At 47.1% G+C, this 25600-nt stretch overlaps 1 long non-coding RNA gene across 1 annotated transcript; it reads right to left on the reverse strand.

Moving 5' to 3' along the window:
- Positions 1-456: 456 nt before the first annotated feature.
- LOC141990236 (uncharacterized) lies at positions 457-24582 on the reverse strand. The gene is made up of 3 exons (XR_012640113.1): positions 24352-24582; positions 19699-19855; positions 457-617 (listed from the first exon to the last, which is right to left on the reverse strand). It is a non-coding gene; the product is annotated as an uncharacterized LOC141990236 (long non-coding RNA).
- Positions 24583-25600: the final 1018 nt, after the last annotated feature.

Consider the following 25600-nt stretch of genomic DNA (forward strand, 5'->3'; position numbering starts at 1 on the left):
TTTTCCAATATATATTTTTCGAGATGTGGTGACCACATCTGCACACAGTATTCAAGGTGTGGGCGTACCATGGATTTATATAGAGGCAAGATGATATTTTCTGTCTTATTATCTATCTATCCCTTTCTTAATGATTCCCAACATTCTGTTCACTTTTTTGAAAGCCGCTGCACATTGAGTGGATGTGTTCAGAGAACTACCCACAATGACTCCAAGATCTCTTTCTTGGGTGGTAACAGCTAATTTAGACCCCATCATTTTACATGTATAGTTGGGATTATGTTTTCCAATGTGCATCACTTTGCATTTATCAACATTGAATTTCATCTGCCATTTTGTTGCCCAGTCACCCAGTTTTGAGAGATCCTTTTGTAGCTCTTCGCAGTCTGCCTGGGACTTACCTTGAGTCGTTTTGTATCATCTGCCATTTTTAAAATTGCTCTTCCTGTTTGCTTGGTGTGGAGAGCTCACCTAGCATCTTCCCAGCTGACCATGGCAGCTCCCCGCAGCAAACACGCTCCTGCTTGGAGTACAACGAAGTTGTTGGATCTGCCGGGTCTGTGGGGAGAAGAGGCGGTGCGGTCACAGCTCTGCTCCAGCTGTAGGAACTTTGATACCTATGAACAGATACAAAATTACTAAAGATAATTGAGACTCTCATCTGCACATTTTGCCACCTCACTGTTTACCCCTTTTTCCAGATCATTTATGATCTCTTTTGCTCTTGCCACTCTGATGCTGATTTCAGCATCTGATCTTCCATCTTCTGGAATCAGGCTTCCTAGGTAGCAATAATTTTTCACTTGGTGTATGGCTGTCAGATTTACTGCACACCATATTTTTTGTTTTGACCACATTCAACTCTGGATCATATTCATACATGATCTCCACTAACTTCATCAGACCTTCTTCTGAAATCAGCGAACAGGACTGATTCATCTGCTGTTCACTCATTTTCCATTCATCGTAATGCCGTCTTCTGTTTCTTTGATTCATCTCAAGCACTCGATGTGAATAAAGTCAGTGACATTATGCAACCTCGTTTTGCTTTAGGGCTAGATGATGAGAATCAGGGTCCTTGCTTTGTTTGTCCCTCTTTCATCTGGGAAAGAAGGAACCTCCAGGACTCTCATTGCAAAGAGCACAAGGTTGGGCCATTTCCATGGCTGTGACCTGAGCTCTGCTCCAGCTGTAGGAACTTTGATACCTATGAACAGATACAAAATTACTAAAGATAATTGAGACTCTCATCTGCACATTTTGCCACCTCACTGTTTACCCCTTTTTCCAGATCATTTATGATCTCTTTTGCTCTTGCCACTCTGATGCTGATTTCAGCATCTGATCTTCCATCTTCTGGAATCAGGCTTCCTAGGTAGCAATAATTTTTCACTTGGTGTATGGCTGTCAGATTTACTGCACACCATATTTTTTGTTTTGACCACATTCAACTCTGGATCATATTCATACATGATCTCCACTAACTTCATCAGACCTTCTTCTGAAATCAGCGAACAGGACTGATTCATCTGCTGTTCACTCATTTTCCATTCATCGTAATGCCGTCTTCTGTTTCTTTGATTCATCTCAAGCACTCGATGTGAATAAAGTCAGTGACATTATGCAACCTCGTTTTGCTTTAGGGCTAGATGATGAGAATCAGGGTCCTTGCTTTGTTTGTCCCTCTTTCATCTGGGAAAGAAGGAACCTCCAGGACTCTCATTGCAAAGAGCACAAGGTTGGGCCATTTCCATGGCTGTGACCTGAGCTCTAATGGAAGCAGCATTCTTTCCCCTCACCAGAATCTGGTGGATGCGCACGCAGGCAGGGGAAGTGGAGTGTTATGGGAGGCCCTTTAGTGGTGAGTGAATACGAGCAATGCTGAGAAGGAGATGTAAGCATCTCTTTTCCTCCAAATCTTTGCAGTGTCCCCAGCATGGAAGGGACACTCCAGTTCTTTACGTTCCTACATGGAGTGTTACCCAGCCACTGAATGGAGCTGTGTGGCAGAAGCTCCTACTGAGAGGCATGACATGCAGGCAAGTTTGAGTCTCCTTTTTCAAGTAACCTTCTCCTGGGGGAGAGGAGGTGGGTAGGAACAACAGCCGTTTCATCTCCAGCTCGAGTCCCAGAGAGTCCAAGCTATTTCCTGGCAGCTGTCTGCCACCGGGAGCCGCCTAGCTGTGGCTAATCAAAGGCATCAGAGGCGTGGCAATGAGCAGTCAGTCCCCTGGCACAAAAGCAGGCGTATTGTACTGAATGTAAGCGAGCCTCGCAGCAGACGATCAAGCCGGGGTTCCAAGGCAACAGCAGGCTGGGGCTCAGAGACCAGTAGCAGAAATAATACATCCACACTCAAGCTAGAGAAGGCCTAGTATTAAGAAGTGCTCCACACCCTCAACTCTAAAGTCAGTGGGAGCTGGTGGACGCTCAGCACCTCTGACAGGCCCATAGTTTGGATGTGCCCTGTGCTTTATGGAAATTAGGCCCCACCATTATTTTGTCTCCTTTTGGCTGCTGTATCTTGATCATTCATGCATTTTGCTCCAGCTTCCTCTGTACAAAATGTACTCTGCCCACACACACACCCATGCCTACGAATAGCAGCCCAGAGCGAGGCGACGCTTGCTCCCCTTCTGTCACATTTCCTTTGACGAAGCAAAGGAGTCAAGATTTTTACCTAGCTACACGGAGCCAAAGTGCTGTCCTCCCTGCTTCAGCAAGTGCCTCCGCTTAGCATTTTGGGTAACATATAGCAAAGAACTTCATTAGTCCTGGTGCAGAAGAGAAAGCGTCTCCCTGTTTAGAAGCCACAAAGTCAAGCTAAAGGATAAATCACAAATTGCCTAATGGACAAGACTCGGTTTCTCTCCATATTATTACTAAGCCAGACATGCTGGAGGCTGCCACGATTAGTCACCGGACAGTTCTGAGAATGTACAAACGATAGCATCTGAGCCCACGTTGGATGGATCATCGCTCTGATATTTGTTCCCTTCCCTCTTGGTGTGCTCTGACTGATCATCCAGATTGGTACCCTCTGATGCAGATCTCTGTGTCCTGAGTGTCATCAGGAAACGTTGCCATAGCTTCCAGAGCCAACGGCAGCAGGAAAATCTGGGGGGATACGCATGCGTGATCTCCTATTAGAGACGTGCTCTCACGGTTAAGTCCCGATCCCGAAGTGAGCTGCACATGGGTGGACTGAAGCCAATGGGGCACCCCACGGGTATTGAGAGACCTAGGGAGGCACTCCTCCTCCTCCTCCTTTCTGGCACAGCTCTGGCCATAACCCTCCAGTGTCCAGAGGAGCTTTGCCTCAATAGAGACCATAGAACTAGGCCTTGCCCGTAGTAAAACTTCCCTATTTCACATAATTCAAAGGTGATTTCTAGTCTACTCCACTACCTCCTATTCCTTGCTGGGGGAAGATAAGCCACCTGTGACTTTTCCACACAGGTCCTCCCTGCAATCAGCTTTTCCTGCTCAGAGGAGAAAGAATAGAGGCTCAATGCATCACTGGTAACAAACCCATTGCCATTTGCACTAATGGTAGAGCTTAACCTGCTTCTTTTTGCTCTGGCACTGGCCTTCACCTCCTCTTCCTGTATGGATTATGCTGGTCTCAGGGCTGGCCAAGTGAACCTTCTGGGAGAACATGTCCCAGGCGCTGGTAGCTTAATTCATTCTTGAACCACCAGAAAGATGCTTCAGATGGTCAGACCTGGACTCCCTGAAGGCATTTGCTCTCTGCCTCTCACTGTGCAGGCTGCTCGTCTGCTTCAGCACCTGCTATCCGAATGTCTGAATTGACCAGGCTTGCGAGGGCTAGGCTGGGCTGGCATCTCACTAGGTTCACAGTCATTAACTCCACTCTGCAAGGGACGGTGCCAGAGAATTCTTCCCACTTCCTTTGAAAAGGCCTTTTATTGAAATACCAGGAAATAGCTAGTATTTCAAATACAAATTGCTCAGCTCCCACCCACTCATGTTGATAACATAGGTCACCTCCTGTCTTTGGGCCCATCTTCCCACCGACACTGCGTAGCCAGAAGTCCAGGCTGGCTTCTTCTATTACCCCAGCTATTAATCTGAAAAGGAGATCGGTTCCTCTCAACACCCTTTTCCAATTTGGCAGTGGTCTTCTATCAAGCAGGATGAAAAATGGGGCTTTGTCAGCCAAAGGGGAGAGCCTTAATTAGAAGCAGGCTGTCAGCGCTGGAAAAATGTGTGCAAGAAAGGTAAGCTATAGTCTCCTCACTTTCATTGCCTCATTAATTCCCCTGCGGGTGTCACTGCATACCAATGGGCTTGCCCGTCCTCACGCACCAAAATATCCTATTTGCATCGGGGTTTGCTGAGTATTGAAGCTAGTGATTCCAATTCTGACTTCGACCCTGTGCTCGACAGTACTGATTCCGCCCCAGTACTGGCCTATCACAGAACTCTTCACTTTTCCTTCAAACAGACAGCTGCCAAGAGAAATCAAGGCCTGTTCAATACTACTGGACCAGGTCCACCTTCCTGTTTCTTCAGTTAGGAAGCTGTTGACCCAATAAACAAGCCCATATGCTTATGGACTGTTAAATCAACCAAGCCTGCTATCTCCATCAGCAAAACACTGAACTGCACATTGGGCCTCCCTGAACAGGCCATCTGTCACTTTGCCACGTTCCCATGCACCATTAGGAAATGCTCCAAGATAGCTGGCAGTAACTCAGCGCTCCAGCTAATGTGTCAAATGACAGCATGTGTGAAGATGCCACTGGAAGTTTGGTGCTAGACTTAGATTTCACTTCCTGCAACTAGGGAACACCTCTGCCCCCGCCATTCACCCTAAATGGAGACACTCCATGTCAAGCACACGGAGAAGCTCACACTGGTAACATGCAGTTGTTTCCAACAGTGCACACACAGCATGGATACATGTTGTTACAACTGAGTGGATGTTGCACGCTGACCTACTGTGATGAGGCAAGCACTCCCTGCCTCAGTTTCTCTTCTCTCAGGGCCCCTTAAGAACTCCACACGGTCCAAAAGGGTTTAAAACAAAATTCCCCTGCTGGGGTTCCACATTACTAAATACAAGTAAACTTGCAATAAAGTCTCTTCCGTTGGGCTTGCGGGTTGCACAGCCCTGTCTTCAGGGACTGTGGTTGTCTAGCCTGGGTCCGGACTTCCCTTAAAGGGGCCAGCAACCCTCTCACAGCAGGAAACGGCATTTAAGCCTTTGATCACCTCATAGCCAATATGTGATCTGATACGATTATCAGCTTCTGCTCAAGTGAGACTGAGTGTGCAAAAGCAAGACTGAGGCACACTGCCAGATCTGGGGGGCGGGGAGGAGGGAGACGTTCATGGCACAGCCAAAACTTCATTAAAATAACTCACCAGGCAGGGTCTCGGACTAGCAATGTATTATTCTGAAATAATGGGAAATAAGATTTCCTGGAAAAAAGTCTTCATTCAACAACATAACTCATCGAAGCAGATGTTAAACAGCCACATTAAGTACCTAATTATCATGTTAACGACATTAATATCAAAAGAATAAAGGCAAGCGGATTGACTATTAAAGTTGTTCAGGACCTCTAGCCTAGAGACAGTGTTCCCCAAGCAATTACTGTGACACTGAACATTGTTCAATAATTATAGATTTTAGGTCAGTTATGTTGTATGGCAGCGAAAGCTGGTTGTGGTTTGACATGTATGGGAAAGCTTTTTATTTTTAGCTAATTTGGTTACTATGGTAGCAACAAATATTTGCACTAGACTAGAAGAAGAAGTCAGATAAGTGGTGGGTTTGGGGATTTTTGCCTTTTACTCAGTTTATCCATAAGCTTTGAAACAGATTTCCAAAAAGAAGTCTTTAGCTATGAACTGCTCTATATAATTTCCACCTTAGAATAAACTAGTTGGTCCATTTTTCTTTATTCATTATCTACCCTTGAAACCTCTAGCTAATGCTGTTTGTTATACACTTTTATTAATTCATTTCTGAAAACAAACCTATTATTCTCCTTTTAAAAACCAAGAACTCTTCCATTGCACAGTTCACGCAGATAGCATGGTTTTAGGAGTCCATCACAATGCATGATGTAAGTTTTGCTAGCAATGAGCAGTACCTATACGTGAATGGATAAATACTTTGCCAGTAACGTCCCTGAGCCAGATCCAGAGCTGTGCTCAGTGCATCTGGTGGGGTGGGAATAAGTGACATCAGGGCTGCTCCCACTAGCACTGGCTGGAGCAGCCCCAACAAGCTGTTCTAGAAGCCCAGGCTTGCAGCACCATCAGCTGTCCACCTCTGATATGCTCCCTACGCTGTGGGAGGCGGTACAGAGTCAGCTACACCACCTTTACATCACCCAGGCATTCCTGTGCAGAAAGTGAATCCTCAGCCAACTCAGTAAGGGTCTGATTAGACTCCCATTGATTTTAATGGGAGTTGGATCCGGTTCTTCCAAGGGGAGGGAGTGGCAGCCAGGATCAATGGTTTCTTGTTGCAATGGATTGGCTTAGATGCTGCCTCAAGCAGGATCTCCTCTCATTTTGCCTTTGCCAGCAGGTGCATTATGTCAGAAATGCTTGGTCTTCAGAGTGACTTGAGAAGCAGAATCATTTCACCATCCCAAATCCCTCCCCCACAAAGAAATGACCTGATGGAGTTTGTTATTAGCACTAAATGCATTGCTGATGGGTGGCTTTCACCTGGGTGTGCCAGAACCCTTGTCTGCTGCCATTCTACCTAAGCCTTAGGTTATCTTCCAGCAGTATAGTCATTTACTACCCGTGGGCAGAGAAAGGGTGGGGATTTCAAAAGTCTCCTTGAGTTTTCCAACAGGACCTCCACCTCTACATAGGAGCTTTGGGAAAAATCGCCAAACATGAGCCAAAATTGTGAAAAGTGGTTGAGCAGAATAGGTGAGGAATTGGTCTTAATTCTCCATAATGGTACCTAAGTCAATCCAAGAGCTAACCCAGAGTTGTTAACCAAGGTAACCCCAAGCACCTTCCAAAGGAGATGCTAATGCACCAATGACCAGTCAAACACAACAGCCATTATGGACCACATTCTGCCACCCTTGCGTTGAGCAGTGGTATACTTCATGAGCAACCCCCCTGAGGTCAGTGAGTCCACCTGCAGAGTCAGGTGCTACTCAATATGAGCCAAGCTGGCAGACTCCAGCCTTATGTTCTCTGAAGTAGCTCACCCATCACCTAGGAGATGGAGGATCTATTGTACTAACCAAACATCTCGGTCAGCACACTGGTGCAACATGTACTAAGGGCCACTACACATTGGCTAATTGGAAGAAAGACCGAATATTGAATGGCACGAGTGCTCAGATCTAAGCCAATTCCCAGTGGGGTCAGATTTTGCCATTCATTTCAGTGGGAGCAGGACCAGACAGAATTTTCTCAGGCTCACATTCGGCATGCTCAGAAGCTAAACAAGTCATCCCGACTTGTACAAAGGTGGTTATCCCAGACTCTTTTCAAAGAGTGACCTCCTAGACCAGGGGTGGGCAAACTTTTTGGCCTGAGGGCCACATCGGGGTTGCAAAACTGTATGGGGGACTGGGTAGGGAAGGCTGTGCCTCCCCAAACAGCCTGGCCCCCGTCCCCTATCTGCCCCCTCCTGATTCTTCCCCCCCCCAGAACCCCTGACCCATCCAAACCCCCCCACTCCTTGTCCCCTGACTGCCCCCTCCCGGGAACCCCCATCCCTAACCGCCCCCCCTGGGACCCCACCCCCTATCCAACCCCCCCTGCTCCCTGTACCCTGACTGACTGACCCCTATCCACATCCCCACCCCCTGACAGGCCCCCCGGGACTTCCACACCTATCCAACCCCCGCGTTCCCCGTCCCCTGACTGACCCCACCCAGAATCTCTGCACCCTGTCTCCTGACTACCCCCCGGGACTCCCTGCCCCTTATCCACCTCCCCCCCCCACTCCCCGCTCCCTTACCATGCTGCTCAGAGCAGCAGGATTTTGCAGGCACGCCACTGCGCTGCCCGGCAGAAGCAATGGACCAAATCTGAGGCTGCAGGGCTGGGGGCTAGCTTCCCTGGCCGGGAGCTCAGGGGCCGGGCAGGATGGTCCCATGGGCCAGATGTGGCCCGCGGGGCCATAGTTTGCCCACCTCTGTCCTAGACAGACCCAACTTGCAGATTATGAAGAGAGGACTTCAAAAGGTATGCTTCTTCCAAAGGAGTACACCTCAAATACTTCTTGCATGGCCTGCTGTAGTGTTATCAGAACTGGGTCCCAGCCCAAATTCTGGTGGCAAACCATAGCATTCTGCTCTACCTTCAGCAACTACCTGAAATAAAGAGGATGAAAGAAATAACCACCGTCTAATGTAATGGAAGAAATCCTTATGTAGTTTCCCTACTGACTTATTTCAAGCCTAAGGGATCTCTCTAGTCATTAGACATGCTCTTCTCTAGGGCTAGGTGAATTTATGTACCCGACATTTTAGATGAACCTCTGAGCTTTGAGTTTTCTGTGAGTGCTCCTTGCGTATTCACATTGCAACGATCTCTCACAGACTCTTTGGCATAGAGATACAGCGTCACTGGCCTCTTGACCTGCCCTCACAAGCTACTGCTTCCAATACATGATGAGTATATAATACCAGTTTGGTGGATTTTATCTACTAGCAGGGCCATCTGTTCGATAGGAAAGAAAATCTTGTGGTCGAGACTCGAAGTTTTGCAATAAACTCCTGGCTTTGCCAAAGACTTCCTCAGTGATCTTGGGCAAGTCATTTTAGGGTAAAGTTTTCACAAGTGCTTAAGTGACTTAGGAACCTATGTGCTATTGACTTTCAATGGAACTTAGGAGCCCAAGTCATAAGTGCATTAGAGAATTTTATCTTTGATCTCTGTGTCTCATTTCCCCTATCCGTAAAATGGGGATATTAAATCTGTCCCTCTTGTCTATCTAGATGGTGAGTTCTCCGGAGCAGAGACTATCTTACATGTTTTTAAACATGGCCTATAGGGCACAACAGGGCCCTGAGGTTGGCTGAGCCTTTGGACATTATCCATAGATACTTCCCACATGGATTACACAAAAGCTGAGTCGGAGCACGCCCAGTCATCCGTAAGTACAATCTTTCGAGCTGAACACACGTGTTACTATCATAGCACTGTAATAGAGAAGTTCCAATCGAATGAAATGTCCGGCAATAGAACTGACTCTCGTTTCCAGCTGTAATCTTTTCATTGCGCTTGGTCTAAGAGGCCACAGACACAGCCGCTAGACACAGCGAACGCGTGGGCAACACACCCTGCTTTAGTTCCGGAGGATGCCACAACAGTCTTCACTGGAATGAAACAAGTGCTGGGCCCTGCCATCTGCTGCTTCTCAGAGGAAGATGCTACAGCTAGAAGGAGGAGCTTGGATTGTCTCATTTGAATACAAGACAGCAGAGATGTAAAGAACAACGGGTGCAGGTGCAGTACAGGCTTGTTTCCTTGCAGATTCACGTTGTGGAGCATGGAAACACCTCTTGCAGTAGTATTTCACCTCCAGCCCCAGCCAATTAAAAAAATTACTTTATAGCTCTTTGACTCCCGGGAACATTACAACTACATTACACAATGCATTATAGATTGCAGACAACTTTTATCAGACACGCCAGCCATACTCAAGGAAATGCAATATCTCTAGAGGCCTCTCATTCTCTTTCAGCCCTTTCTTCTACAGACGGTTTCAGCCAAAGGCGTGACACGCGGTTCATCTCAGCGGCATGTAGGCAGAGGGTATGGTAATGACATGGATTATTTGATTGCAGTTTTGCTTAGAGATTCCGAGATTGTATCAGTGAAGTGCCCCATCCACTCCCACAGATAGGTTGTTTCCCTTCTTAACGGGTGAATGGATAATTACCCTCCCATTACTAGAATAATGAATGAAAGAAAAACTCACTTCCCTACCCAAATGACCTAAACAAATCCTGGTATCTTCTGCAGCTGTGAGCACAGACTTGGGTGAGAACAGAACCAGGAGTTAAGAATCATATTTGTTCTTCTCACAATGATGCATTTAGGGTTGAAATGCAAAGATGAAATGAATATTGCCCTATGCCCATTTATGCGCTGAATTTCTCTATTTACTGGACTGTAGTACAGAAATACATTGTCCTTACCTTTAATAAATATTTCTCCTTTTGCGCATTCAAAGTTATTTTCCCTGACACATCACAGGTACACTGAAATTATCCCAGAATTCATCCTGCTTTGACATCACAAGATATCAAGGGTTGCTAAGAGACTCCTGCTATCTGGGATGTCACAGAATGCTGTATTACTGATCATGCTTTGGCACTTGAATCCCAAGACCATAGGTGCCTTATACATGCCTAGGACAGATAGAGAGGTTGAAGACATTCCAGCATCAAACAAACTGGAATTGCCAGCAAGATATCAGAGAGGGGAAAAGGCTTTTGTATAAGAGGTATGTCTTTGCTGAATGACCTGTTCAGCCTGGTTTAGCACATGTCTGACACTAACTCAGGCACTGAGCCAGATTCTCATCAGGTGGCAATGGCCATAATTCCATTATTTCCTGTAGAGCTAAGCCAATGTACATCATCTGAGGATCCAGCCCATTATTTAAGTCGTAAATATTATGGGCAGACTGTAACTGTCTGGGAAGATTCTTACACCTAACTCCCAGATTCCAGCTGCTTTCTCTCTGCCCAGGCAGGGATGCACTAATTTCCAGAAGTCTTCCATATCAGAACAGCATATTGGTAATGCGTGGTTTTGGCTTGGGAAAGAATTTGCAAAACTGCCTCAGAATTACATGGCTCGTGCTCAACCAATCATTAGAGCCATATCTGGAGCTAGACTCTGTACCACAAATGTACTCCGTTTGTTCAGGTGTCTTGTTTCGACTTCAAAGCGCACAACAACATTTCTAGCAATTCTCTGATCTGAAAATTCAGTCATGGTTCCTACAGCAACTGTCACTCAGCTGCATGGCACATATGCTGTATGCTTTGCCAGCCTCTAGGTGTTTCACAGGATGACAAGCTATTTAGAACAAGTTCACCCACAGCTGCAATGCAGCCATCTCTGGGGTAGGATGTGGCAACCAATCGAATGTGGCCAGCAATACTACAGAGCAGCTTTAGGCTATGTGAAGGAGAATGCTGTAGTCTGTCTCCTTCCATCCCAGCTAAGTTTTCTAACATCTCCTCATCCCGTGTCAAGCCACCAACCTAAGCCTAGCCAGGCCAAAACAGATCTCTTCATGTTTCCTCCCATGCCTTGCCCGTCTGCCCTCCTTTCCTCATCACTCTGGACAACACCACTCTCCCTGTCACTCAGGCCTGTAACCTTCCCTTGGACTCTGCCCTAGTCAACAGGCAATGTCCAAATCTCGCTACTTCTTCCTGTATAACATCTCCAAGATAGGCTGGCTTTTCCTCCTGGCAGCACATCCAAGCCCTCAACTTCTCATTTCCTCCTCTCTCGCCTTGCGAATCCCATCGCATCCCTCTTACATCCATTCAAAACGCTGCTGCAAAACTTTTCCTGGCTCATTGCTCCAACCACATCACCCCCATTTTTGCATCCCTTCATTGGCTCCTTGTCTTCACTTTTAAGGCCCATACCTATCATGACGTATTGGGTAACAGGCCATGGATGGCTACCTAGCAATGCCAGCCTTTATTAATCATCAGTCTTATTCTCCTCAAACACCTTTGTATTCTCTTCCATGCCTTGGCTCACGTGATACCTTGTTCTGATAGATGGAAGAGCCATCTATGGCCAGAAGTCTTTCCCATGAAGGTACCTGTCAGATTGTGACCAAGTCACCTGTTAACTTTCTCTAATAAAACTAAATAGATTGAGTTCCTTAAGTCTCATTATAAGGCATGAGTGATGTTATTGACATAAACTGTGACAGTATAGATCATTGTTGCAACCAGGGTCCTATGGTTGCACCAGTTCTTATACAGAGGAGGCCAAGTGGGGTATCTATGGGAAGGTTGTAGTTTGCTGGTTATGATTTTTTGATTTGGGGGGAGGGATAGCTCAGTGGTTTGAGCATTGGCCTGCTAAACCCAGGGTTGTGAGTTCAATCCTTGAGGGGGCCATTTAGGGATCTGGGGCAAAAATTGGGGATTGGTCCTGCTTTGAGCAGGGGGTTGGACTAGATGACCTCCTGAGGTCCCTTCCAATCCTGATATTCTATGATTATGCTGTTTGTGTGTGTGTATCATCTTTGTATTTGAAGTTATGAATATTGGCTATGTATTTGTTTGATTCTAAGTAGCCTCAGCGAAGCATTTGGTAAGCTTCTTGAGAATGGACACTTACTGAGAATAGTCGTATGAAGAAACACTTAACTGGCAATGGACTTTGGGACACGTCAGTCCACATCTGAGCTCTCCTGGGAACGTTCAAACTAACATGTAAACAATGGCGTCAGCTTGCAAAAAGCTGAATCATTCATAGACATGTGACTTGCCCAGGTGACTGCAAACTCCATCTTGTTGAGGGGATTTTACACAGGAGAACAAAGGGGTTTCCACCCACAAGAGAGGCCCTGGAAGCCCATTCATTTTGTCTTCAGCTGGCTCAAAAGATAGCCTCTCCCCCCAAAAGGGATGCCTGAAAGAAAGGACATTAACTACTGGGGTGTGAGACCTAGATTATGAGGAAGTCTGGTCTGTCAAGGAAGCTTATTGGAACATCTCTGAGGGTGAGGTTTGCCTGCATTTAGTTTCATACTGTATTAGGCTTAGACTTGAGTGTTTTATTTTATTTTCCTTGGTAACTTACTTCGTTCTGTCTCTTATTACTTGGAACCACTTAAATCCTACTTTTTATATTTAATAAAATCACTTTTTGCTTATTAACCCAGAGCACGTAGTTAATACCTGGGGAAGCAAACAGCTGCGCATATCTCTCTATCAGTGTTATAGAGGGCGAACAATTTATGAATTTACCCTGTAAAAGCTTTATACAGAGTAAAACGGGTTTATTTGGGGTTTGAATCCCATTGGGAGCTGGGTGTCTGGGTGCTAGAGACAGGAACACTTTCCAAGCCATTTTCAGTTAAGTCTGCGGCTTTTGGGGAACATGGTTCAGACCTGGTCTGTGTTTGTAGCAGGCTAGCTTGTCTGGCACAACAAGGCAGGGCACTGAAGTCCCAAGCTGGCAGGGAAAACGGGCTCAGAGGTAGTCTCAGCACATCAGGTGGCAGTCCCAAGGGGTCTCTGTGACCAACCTGTCACAGCATGTAATCTTGACTCATTCTTGTAGATCTTTTCTCAGCCTTTTCCAACACCCTTTTTGAAGTGCTGACACCAGAACTGGACACAGTATTCCAGTAATGGTTTCATTAATGCTGGATTCAGAGGTAACACCACTTTCTCTTGCTACTAGCTATTCCCCTGCTTGTACGTCTGAGGATTGGGTTTACCCTCTTAGTTACAGCACTGGGAGATCGTGTTCACTTGGTTATCCACCATTACCCCCCAAGTCCTTTTCAGGGTCACTGCATTCCAGGATTCCCCATCAGTTCCAGCACCTATGTTCTGTTCCTAGATGCATGACTTTGTTCAAACAAGCACCCCTTCCCCTGCTTAACCAAGTGATCCTGGTCAGCCTCGATTCCTCACCTGTCCCACCATTATTCATCAATCCACTAGTTTGTGTCTCATCTGCAAGTTTTACAAGCAATGCTTTTATATTTTCTTCCCAGTCATTGATAAAGATATTGACTAGTGTTGGACTCTAGTGGTTCAGAGAGCTCTCAGCCAATTCTCTTAATACTCTTTGGTGCAAGTTATCCAATACTGTAGATTTTAAAATATTTAACTTCAATTGTTGCTGTTTAACATCCTCCTAGTTACAGATGGAATAGAAAGTATTATCATTAATGAATACATAATCTAATTTATTTTCAAATACAGAACAGAATTATTTGTTGAATACTTCTGCCCCTTCTACATCATGATTGACAATTTTACCATCCTTGTCTAGTGTCAGGCCTATATCATTGCTAGAATTTTGTTTGCTTCTGATATAATTAAAGAATTCTTTCTTGTCGTCTTTAAATCTGCTGGCCGTAGATTTTACACTGATACCTTTAGCTTCCATTGTCAATTGCCTGCATTTCCTAGCTGCAGATTTGTACTCGTCACTATCAGCTTCCTCATTTGCTGTTATTTTAACTGAGCTTTCTGTAACAGTGTCACACCAACCTCTCACAAGCATACCTCTCTTCTGTTCCGGTGTCTGCACTCTTTAGACAGTCCCGGCTCTGCTATTGGGCCATACCCCCAGATCTTCTGCCTTGGAGACAATAGTTTTGCCTTCTTGGTCTGTTCCAGCTGGGCTTCTTAGCAGTTTAGTCCCTCTTCTAGGGGTTTATCACTGTCTGACTGTAGGCCAGTTCCCCAGTGGCCTGTAGGGGGGGTCCCAGGCCAGGGATCCTAAGAATAGCAGCCACCATGGCCCTTTAACTACACTGCTTTCAGTTTCCTGGGCCACATCCGCATGGCCCCAGCCCTGACCAAAGCTTTGCCCTTACCTCAGGGCTCACCTAAGTTCAGGCCCTGCATTCAGCCAGGAGTTCTTCCTTGCTGCCCAGGTTCCTGTCAGCACTGAGCTGTCCATGGTGCTGCAGTTCCCTTTAGCCAGCTAGGAGCATTACCTGCCCTACTCTAATTCCAGCAAAGAACTGAGTGTCTCTGGTTCTGCAGCTCCTTTTATATGGCCCTCCTGGGCCCTGATTGGGTGTTCCCTCCAGCCTCTCTGATTGGCTGCTTCCCTGCAGTCCTCTGTTTGGAGGACTCCTCTACTGCTGCTCTCTTGGGATGGGTATGGCAGAACCCTGAGGCCTCCAGCAAGGAGCCTCTGAGCCTAGTGCACTCTGTCACACTTTCACCTCCTTCCTGAACCAGGAGGGGTTTGTTTGTTTTGTTTGTTTTCACCTTTGAGAAACTGGCTTGCTTAAAGCATCAAGCATATAAATATTACTGGTCTGACTATATCCTTTTTGCACATCACAAATCAATTTAGATCATGATCACGCGATCACTTAAAAATGGGGGCTGTTTGAAGTGGAGATCACAGTGGATCTCAGCGGAGATCACAACTGGAACAGCCTATCAAGGGTTCTGGTAGGTTCTCCATCACTAGCAAGATTTAAATCAAGACTGGATGTTTTTGTAAAAGATATAACCGAATTCAAAAAAAGAATTTATTCTGGGACATCCTGTGGCCTGTGTTATACAAGAGGTCAGGTTAGATGATCACAGTGGTCCCTTCTGGCCTTGGAATCTATGAGATTAAAGTGGGCAGAGTGCAGGTGAAACAGTCAAAGGAGCATGATACTCTTAGTTTAACTCCTCAGATTCATTAGCAAACTGGGGGCCAGATTTAATTCTCTCTTGATTAAAATTAGGAGTCATTCAAAAACACTTGAGAGTAAGAAAATAATTTCACAAGCACCATCAATTTCTTGTTAATTAGCAACAGTAGAGTTGTTGACTGTTGAGTAATCCTAGCTCGGAAGCATAATGTAAGTGTCTGGATTTTCTGTGGGATGCCTGCGACCAGCATTCAGCCTGGAGGGAAGGACTTCCCTGGGTACTGTTATACTAGCCAGGCCAACTTATGAGTCTTACAAGAGTCTCATAAGAAGGGCCATACTGGGTCAGACTAATGGTCCATCTAGGCCAGTACCCTGACTTCAGGTAGAAGCCAGGTGCTTCAGAGGGAATGAAGAAAACAGGGCAATTATCAAGAGATCCATCCCCCGTCATCCAGTCCCAGCTCCTGGCAATCTCCTGAAGAGCAAGTTTGCTGTCTACTTTTAGAGTGCACTAAATGGCACATATTTTCAAAGGCATTTCAAAGGGATTACCCACAATTCCCCTCCCCCGCCCCAGCAAACACATACACATTATTCCTCCGTCCTCACTCAGCAAATTACACAGCCTTCCGGGGACCATACTCAGGGGCTTGAATGACTTCAGACAGAGCGGGCAGTAGTAGACTTCTTCTCCAGGGTTTTAATACACAGCAGGCTGCCGCTTGATTGAATCCTATAGGCGAAAATTCTCCCTGTTAATATTCCAGTGTTTTCTTCCGCTGCCAACAGCAAGAAATGGAGATTATTTAATACTATAACAAATGCTTCATGACAATGGAGCGGTGAGTTTTTAACAAGAGCATGTTGCCTCCTAAGGCAGCATTATAGTTATTAAGTGTTTGCTTTTTTTAACCATTATATTTCGCTACAGGCACACAACTGATGATTTTAATACAGAAAGCATGTGTGTGTTGTGTTTTTAATTACAGACTGTTAAAAAATCACTAAATATTTCAAATCCTTCTAGTAATAATCTATTCATTGGGATTTGGACTGCAGGGGTGGTTTCCTTATGCTAAGGAACCAGACTCCTAAGAAAGAAAAGAGTCGTCTCCACCAAATAGCACAAAAGGGCAAATACTGACCGCACTTGCACTCATGGGCCCCTGTCCATTTCCGTTGGTGTGATCACATGGGCGTTGATTATTATTAATAATTATTATTTTATTGTATGGATGTGGCACCCAAACTGTGCTCCTGTACATGCTTCATAGATGGAAAGAGACATCGGGCCAGATTTTTTAAGGGATTTAGGCACCTACAAATGGAGACCGGCACCTAGGACCTAACTCCTACTGAAAGTGATTGGAGCTAGTTGGGAACCAGAACCCTCGAAGTCTCCACTGACAATCTGTGTGAGCCAGCCAGCCGCGCTCCCTGTATATTAAATGCATAAATATAGCAAGATTGCCAGTCAGTCGGAAAGCCACGAGTCTCATCGCTGGGACTGAGGCTGAGAAGGAAGAGGGGACATCTTGGCACCTATTTATTTCAGAATTCAAGTAGGGCCTGATCCAAAGCCCACTGAGGTCTGTGGCGAGATGCCTCCTAACTTGGGTGGGCTTCGGAGCAGGCCCCTGTTTTCTCCTTTCACATTTGCAAATCTTATCATCTACTTAAAAGGGTACAAGCTAAATGACACCTCTGCCGGTCCTCTCACATGGCTCTGCAGCTGTAGGTACACCACCTGTCATGAACGGGGACCAGGAAGCCGGCTACCCGAGCCAAGAGTCTGGCACCACAGCCGGTAGAGCTGGAGAAGGGGCAGGGTTGTGGACAAGGCAGGCACAGGACCGACAGCAACAGCAGAGAAGCCAGAGATCAGTTATTGCTGTTGGGCTTGAGAGCAGGCTTGCTGAGTGCCTTGGCCCATCCGGCTGGCCAATCAGGAGCCAGGCTGGGGCTCAGCTGTGCCCACGGGCTGCCTGGAGATTGGGCAGGGGCAGCTGCAAGTCCTAATTGCGGACACCATCTCCTGGAGTCGCTGCGGCCTGAAACGTAACACACGGAGGTGTCTCCTGTTCAGTATTAAGGATTATCTAGAAAGAGATTTCCATTAGCAGGGTCACAGATTCAATGATCACAGATTCAACTGAGCCTTGCTTCGAGCAGTGCTAGACCCAGCACACAGGTGACCCAGACCTCTGGCTCAGTATCAAGACACTGAATACAGAACAGGAGTGTTTAATTTAATTTGCCCAGCTGTACATCCCACACCACCTCCCATGTTATATCTCCCACCACCTTTAATCATCTTTTGCACAAGGCGAGGGAATGTCTAATTGCATTTTCGAAGCTGTCGTAATGTCGTAAGCTCCATGACTCACAATGAGCCTCCCCACTCCCTGAGAGGCAGGTGGGGTTATCCGGCCCTCACAGACGGGGCTCCTCAAGCACAGAGGGATGAAAGCCAAAATTGACAAGGAATGTTGGGACATGAAAGATTTTGAACAGCTGTAGTAGGAATAAAGAAAAGGAGTACTTATGGCTTTTCTTTTTGCGCGTACAGACTAACACGGCTGCTACTCTGAAACCTGTAGTAGGAATGTAACTGAATAGCAAGGCAGAGATACTGACGTTGGTGCCCAATGCTGGGGTGTGGAATTATGAAGTCTTAACTGTCATAACGTGGTGTAAAGCAGGCAAGATTGTCCCTTTCCCCCCCTCACTCAATAGAATATGCACACACTGCAATGGGTCCAGCTAGCCCTCACATCTGGGAGTAACTCCAGTGAAGTCACTGGCATTAAATCAGTATAAATCCCAGCGTACGTGAGAAGAGAAACAGGCCCATTCAAAAATCCAAACGTACCCACAAACGGGTATCTCAAATAAGAACAGAAGACACACCTCAGCCTATGCTTCCTCTCCAAACTTTACTGTTCCTTGCATTTCCCTGAAAGACCGCCTTGTCTTGTTCCTCCGCCCGCAAATGAAAGTGTACGAGAGAGAGCCACTGCGGGCCCTTTTAGCCTGGCTGGAGTTAGCAAGGTGTGCCTGCCACTCTGGCCACGTCCACCGTACACAGTTTTGTCAGCAAAAGTCAGCTTTCGTCAACAAAACAGTGGAGGTGACATACTGCAATGCTCCTTCTGCCGATTTAACGCTTCTGCTATGCTGACATATTGAAACCACCTGGATGAGATGCAGAGAGCTTTTTGCGATGAAGTTAGAGCGACGTAACATCAGTGTAGACACTGCGTTGCTTATGTTGCCCTCAGAGGCCTCTAGGAGGTGTCTCAAAACACCCATCATGACCGCTCTGGTTACCAGTTTAAAATCCGCTGCCCTGCAGCCAGGTACACAAGCATGCGCCCCTCCTCCTTTAAACATAAGAACGGCCATCCCCGGTCACCAAAGGTCCATCTAGCCCAGAGTATCCTGTTTTCTAACAGTGACCAATGCCAGGTGCCCCAGAGAGAATAAACAGAACAGATCTAGTGATCCATCCCCTGTAGCCCATTCCCGGTTTCTGGCAAACAGAGGCTAGGGACACCATCCCTGTCCATCCTGGTTAATAGCCATTGAGGGACCTATCCTCCATGAATTTATCTAGTTCTTTTTTTAACCCTGTTATAGTCTTGGCCTTCACAACATCCTCTGGCAAAGAGTTCCACAGGCTGACTGCGTTGTGTGAAGAAATACTTCCTTTTGTTTGTTTTTATCCTGTAATTTCATGGGGTGACCCCTGGTTCTTGTATTATGAGAGAGTAAATAACACTTCCTTATTTACTTTCTCCACACCAGTCATGATTTTATAGACCTCTATCATATCCCCCCTTAGTCATCTCTTCCAAGCTGAAAAGTCCCAGTCTTATCAATCTCTCCTCATACAGAAGCCGTTCCATACCCCTAATCATTTTTGTTGCCCTTTTCTAAACCTTTTCCAATTCCAATATATATTTTTCGAGATGTGGTGACCACATCTGCACGCAGTATTCAAGATGTGGGTGTACCATGGATTTATAGAGAGGCAAGATGATATTTTCTGTCTTATTATCTATCCCTTTCTTAATGATTCCCAACATTCTGTTTGCTTTTTTTGACAGCCGCTGCCCATTGAGTGGATGTGTTCAGAGAAGTATCCACAATGACTCCAAGATCTCTTTCTTGAGTGGTAACAGCTAATTTAGACCCCATCATTTTATATGTATAGTTGGGATTATGTTTTCCAATGTGCATCACTTTGCATTTTTCAACATTGAATTTCATCTGCCATTTTGTTGCCCAGTCACCCAGTTTTGAGAGATCCTTTTGTAGCTCTTCGCAGTCTGCCTGGGACTTACCTTGAGTCGTTTTGTATCATCTGCCATTTTTAAAATTGCTCTTCCTGTTTGCTTGGTGTGGAGAGCTCAGCTAGCATCTTCCCAGCTGACCACGGTGGCTCCCCGCAGCAAACATGCTCCTGCCTGGAGTACAACGAAATTGTTGGATCTGCCGGGTCTGTGGGGAGAAGAGGCGGTGCGGTCACAGCTCTGCTCCAGCTGTAGGAACTTTGATACCTTGTGAGCAGATTGCTCATGTCATGCAGGAGAAGGGGCACAAAAGGGACACACAGCAGTGCCGCGCTAAGATCAAGGAGCTGAGGCAGAGGTACCAGAAGGTAATGGAGGCCAATTGTCGGTCTGGTGTGTTGCCACAGACATGCCGCTTCTACAAGAGGCTGCATGCCGTCCTCAGTGGTGACCCCACCTCCACCGCCAAGAGCCCCATGGATACTAAGGGGGGACTGGAGGCAGCAGCCAGTGGGGTGAACCACACGGACAAAGTGGTGGATGCGGAAGTGGAGCTGGAGAAGGATGGGGGACAGGAGGCAGGGACATCCGGTAACATGGTGCATAGGCGCCGACTTCTGCTTCCACCAGTGGGTGCTCAACCCCCCTCTGTCCCCAGCCCTGCCCCCACTCTACCCCTTCCATGAGGCCCTGCCCCCTCCCACCCTGCCCCACCCCAACTCCACCCCTCCCTGCCCCTACTCCAACTCCTTCCCTAAATTCCTGCCTCAGCCCCACCTCTTCCCAGCCTCCTCCCCTGAGCGTGCCACATTTCCGCTCCTCCCCCTCCCTTCCAACACACCATCAAACAGCTGTTTGGTGGCAGCCAGGCAGGAAGTGCTGGGAGGGAGGGAGGTGGAGGAGCGGGGACGGGGCGTGCTCGGGGGCGGGAGGAGCTTGGCTGCCTGTGGATGCAGAGCACCCACTAATTTTTTCCGGTGAGTGCTCCAACCCCGGAGCACCAACGGAGTCAACGCCTATGGTATGGCGAGCCAGGGCCTTTTTTTTAAGTCCAGAGGGCTCTAGCCAGTCCCAGCACTCCAGCTCTGGCATGCTTGACCACAGTAAGTACTCATTGTGCTTTGATATTGCAGGGAGATATGAGGTAGAGCTCTTCTTTTTGTTGTTGTTGTTGTTCCAGGGTAGAAGAGGGATAGAAATAACCAGCACCAGCACTGTTTGTGTCAGCTTCTTATTCCCCTGTGCAATGAGGCAGAGGGGGCCCTGCAGAAAAGTTTGTTGATGCACACTGGGATGTCCTGCAAGTCCTCCGTAGAGATCTCTAGGAAACTTTCCTGGAGGTACTCTGCAATTCTCTGCTGAAGGCTCCTTCTTGTTTCTTCCCCCAGGCCAATCAGCAATCACCTCTGCAAGCATCATAGCAGCACACAGGCTAGCGGCATATGGACCCAATCTGTAGCCACACGCATGCAGGAGTTACACCCTTTCATCCTTGGTTACCCTAAGGAGCATGATATCAGCTACTATTACCCCCCTCCCCCGCCTGTGGAAAACAGTGTCAGTATTCACAATAGTGACCCTGAGCACTTCTATTGATATCCCTGTGAAACTCACCACCACCACCCTTTCTCTCATCTCTCATGCAAAGCCATGCTCTGAAGTGTACCTAGCTTCTGTTTGCCAGAAGCCAAGAATGGGCAACAGGGGATGGATCACTTGATGATTGGCTGTTCTGTTCATTCCCTCTGAAGCACCCTTGGCCATTGTAGGAAGCAGGATACTGGGCTAGATGGACCATTGGTCTGACCCAGTATTACCATTCTTATGTTCTTATCTTGCCCTTCCCCCCTGGGCCAAACTCACCATGGTTAGGGCTCTCACCGCACTGTGTGTCTGCCAAGGGAGAGCGAGAAAGTGATCTATCTAACTTTTCTGAATCAAGGCTATGAGTGCACTCATAATAGTGCCTCGGTCTATTGTTTCTTTAGCTTCTCCAGATGTGCCCTTGAGGGTTTCCTCCTGCACACCAGCTGAGTGGCTCCGAGTGATAAGGAGACAAACCAGGAAAAGTAAGGAAGACATGTTCAGGGAGGTGTTACATTTGTCTGATGCAGCTGTTAGCGAGCAGAGAGCAGGGAGAGAGACTATAAATGAAAGACTGAGAATGGATAGCCAGGAGAGGAAACAGGGGCAGGAGCAGATGATACAGGGGCAGGAGCAAATGATACAGCTTCTGGAGGACCAAACAGACATGCTGAGCTCCCTGATTGTGCTGCAGGTGGAACACATGCATGCTTACCTCCCTCCGTAGCTCATACAGAACTGCCTTCCATGCCTTCCCCAAACTCCCCACACACATTCCTCTCATCTTCCCAGGCTGTCCCAGTACCCCAGGCATTCCACCCCTAGGAACACGTTTCAGAATGACAGATGGACATACACCCAGCTGTGAGAGCCTCACTTCAAAAAATGCTCAAGTGTCATGTCCCTTTTAGAAAATAGAAATTTTTGTATTGCTGATGATTAAAAATGTACTTATAGAAAGAAAATGAATTTTTATTTGTCTACAAATCACAGTGGTTGCTGCTGAAATTTATACACAGTGCCAATCAGTGTATTTGCAGAAACAGTGAATGAACACACAGCAATCATTACAAGGGTCAGACTACAGTACAAGAAAGCAATGCCTGGCTCAAAGTATTATAGAAAGGCACATTACTGGGGCTCATTATCAAAATGCTTCTTCAAAGCCCCCCTAATTCGAACAGCACCCTTTTGAGCCCATTGAACAGCGCTGGTATCTGGCTGCTCAAAAGCAGCCACCAGCCAATCCACCTCAATGCTGCATCCCTGCGGAAACTTTTCCCCTTTAGCTTCACAAATGTTATGTAGAGCACAGCAGGCTGCTCTGACCATGGGGATATTTTCCTCATTAAAGTCTAACCTGCCAAAAAGGCAGCACCTCTGACCCTTTAATCTGCCAAAGGCACATTCAATGGTCATTCTGCACCTGCTGAGCCTGTGGTTGAAGCGCTCCTTGATTCTGTTAAGGTTTCCGATATAAGGCTTCATGAGCCCAGGAGCAAGCGGCTGGGTCTCCCAGGATCACAACTGGCATTTACACATCCCCAGTTATAATCTTCTGGTCTGAAAAGTAAGTCCTTGCTTGCAGCTTTCTATACAGGCCAGTGTTCCTTAAGATTTTTGTGTCATGCACCACTCCTCATTGAGATCAGTGAAACGACCCCAGTGATTCACCAGCATCTGCAATACCATAAAGAAATAGCCCTTTCTCTTGATGTACAGTAATTCCTTGCTTAACATTGTAGTTATGTTCCTGAAAAATGCTACTTTAAGTGAAATGATGTTAAGTGAATCCAATTTCCCCATAAGAATCAATGTAAATGGCAGGGGGTTAGGTTTCAGGGAAATTCTTTTTGCCAGACAAAAGACTATATATATACACACGCAGTATAAGTTTTAAACAAACAATTTAATACTGTACACAGCAATGATGATTGTGAAGCTTGATTGAGGTGGTGAAGTCAGAGGGTGGAAGAGGGTGGGACACTTCCCAGGGAATGCCTTACTGCTAAATGATGAACTAGCACTCGGTTGAGCCCTCAAGGGTTAACACATTGTTGTTAATGTAGCCTCGCACTCTACAAGGCAGCATGAATGGAGGGAGGGGAGAAAGCATGGCAGAGAGAGACAGAGACACACACACCATGTGTGTGTGAGAGAGAGACGTGCATTGCCCCTTTAAGTACTCTGACCCCACTCTAAATACACTGCTTTCTTAAGTAGATCAGCAAGTTGAGACAGCAGCTGCTGCCAGCTCGGTCCTGAGCCCTGTCCCGTCCCCTCCGCTCTGTGGAGATGGGGTAAAGGAACGGGGGGGCAGGAGCGGGGGCTAGGGGAACACCCTCACATTAGCACCCCTCTTAGCCCCACTTGCACAGCAAGCAGGAGACACCTGGGAGCAGCTCCAAGGCAGAGGGCAGGAGCAGCACATGGCAGTGCGGGGAGGGACAGCTGAACTGCCGGCAATTGATAGCCTGCTGAGCAGCTGCTGCACAGGGAACTTAGGGGAGTGGGGAGCTGATGGGGGGGCTGCCAGTCCACCCTGCTTCCGAGCCCCCACCAGCTAGCTCCAAAGGGCTGCTCTTCCTGCAAGCAGTGGACAAAGCAGGCAGCTGCCAAACAATGTTAGAAGGGAGCATTGCACAACTTTAAACGCGCATGTTCCCTAATTGATCAGCAACGTAACAACAAAACAACATTAACCAAGAAGACTTTTAAATGAGGAGTTACTGTACTCCATCACAAGGTGATCTAGGGCCAAAATGGGGATATGCGTTCCACCTATCACCCCACTGCAGTTAGGGAATTCCATTGCCACAAAGCCACCCATTATTTCCTGCACATTGTCCAGAGTCACCGTCCTTTGTAGCAGGAGGTGATTAATGTCTCTGCACACGTACATGACTGCAACCCCCACGGTGGACTTCCCACCTCCAGACTGATTTGCGATTGATCTGTAGCAGTCTGGAGTTGCCAGCTTCCACACAGCGATCGCCACTCGCTTCTCCACTGGGAAGGCAGCTCTCAATTTGGTGTCCCTGCGCCAGAAGAGGGGGGCAAGCTCTGCACACAGGTCCAGGAAGGTGGCTTTGCGCATCTGAAAGTCCTGCAGCCACTTACCTGCATCACAATGTGATCCCACCACTCAGTGCTTGTTTCCTGAGCCCAGTACTGATGGTCCACCCTGTGTGGCTGCTCCATGAATGCCAACAGCAGTCTGGAATTGTTCCTTTCCATGGCGCACAGCAGGGCAGACACCACGGTGTCATCATCAGATTTGCAGCTCATGAAATACTGTAGGATCAGTCATGTTGTGTTCATAACACTCATCACAAGACTGGAGAGCAGTGCAAGATCCGTGCTTCCAGGCAGAGACGGCAGGCACACAGTTTACAGGGGCTGTTGAAAAGCAATACAAAAGGTAGTCAGAAGCCCATAGAATGATGGGACGCAGAAAACTGCATCACGGGACGGTGAGCCCACCCCATTAGGCACTGCGATCCCTTCCCAGAACTCCCAGCAGCAGATGGTGGTGAGTTGCACAGTGGGATAGCTACCCATGGGACACTGCTCTCTCTGTCAACGCAAGAGCACCTACTGTGGACACGCTCCACCGACAGAAGGAGCGTGGTGTGGTCACTCAACAGCAGTTTAATTACATCGACTTCAGTTGACGTAACTTTGGAGTGTAGACATGGCCTCTGACTCCACAGTCACTGCCCGACATGATCGTTGAAGTATCTGCCACCAGAATGACTTGGCTGGAGTTGCTGGAGAAGAGAGCGGGAGGAGTTGTTGGAGAAGAGAGCGGGAGGAGCAGGGCAAAGGGATGACATTTTTCTCTCTCAACTTTGGACACTCACATTTTTGAAATTCAAAATGGCCAACTTTGAAAGACTGTGACCAGCTTGTGAGTCCCCAGAGGAGCCTGGCGTCCCTGTACAGTGTCTTAGAGCCTGCCTGGGGTTACGCAAGGACACATGCTTTCCCCTTCAGTCATGATAAAAAGGCTTGCTCCCTGAAAAACAATGCAGCCTCTTGATGCTAGTTGATCGCCTTTAAGCCTTGCAAAACCCCACATTATATTTTGGATGTGATTCTCCCTTAATGGAATTTCTCCCTGATCTTTAAATACACACACCAGGAGGTTCATTTTTAAAAACAAATATCCGGGCATTTAAGCAAGATTTTCATCTCACTCCTTAAGAAGGGAATGGGTGCTAAAGAGCTGGCTGTTAAATAGCTTCCATCACTGGGTGAGGGAGAGATGCCCCATTCTGATTTCAAACACGACCAGCAACATTGCCACCAGCTGATCTATCAACTTCATAAAATCCTGGGGATGGCTCACCCAGGCTCTGAGTTTTAC

This window comes from Natator depressus, chromosome 6, assembly GCF_965152275.1.
Source record: "Natator depressus isolate rNatDep1 chromosome 6, rNatDep2.hap1, whole genome shotgun sequence".
NCBI lineage: Eukaryota > Metazoa > Chordata > Testudines > Cheloniidae > Natator > Natator depressus.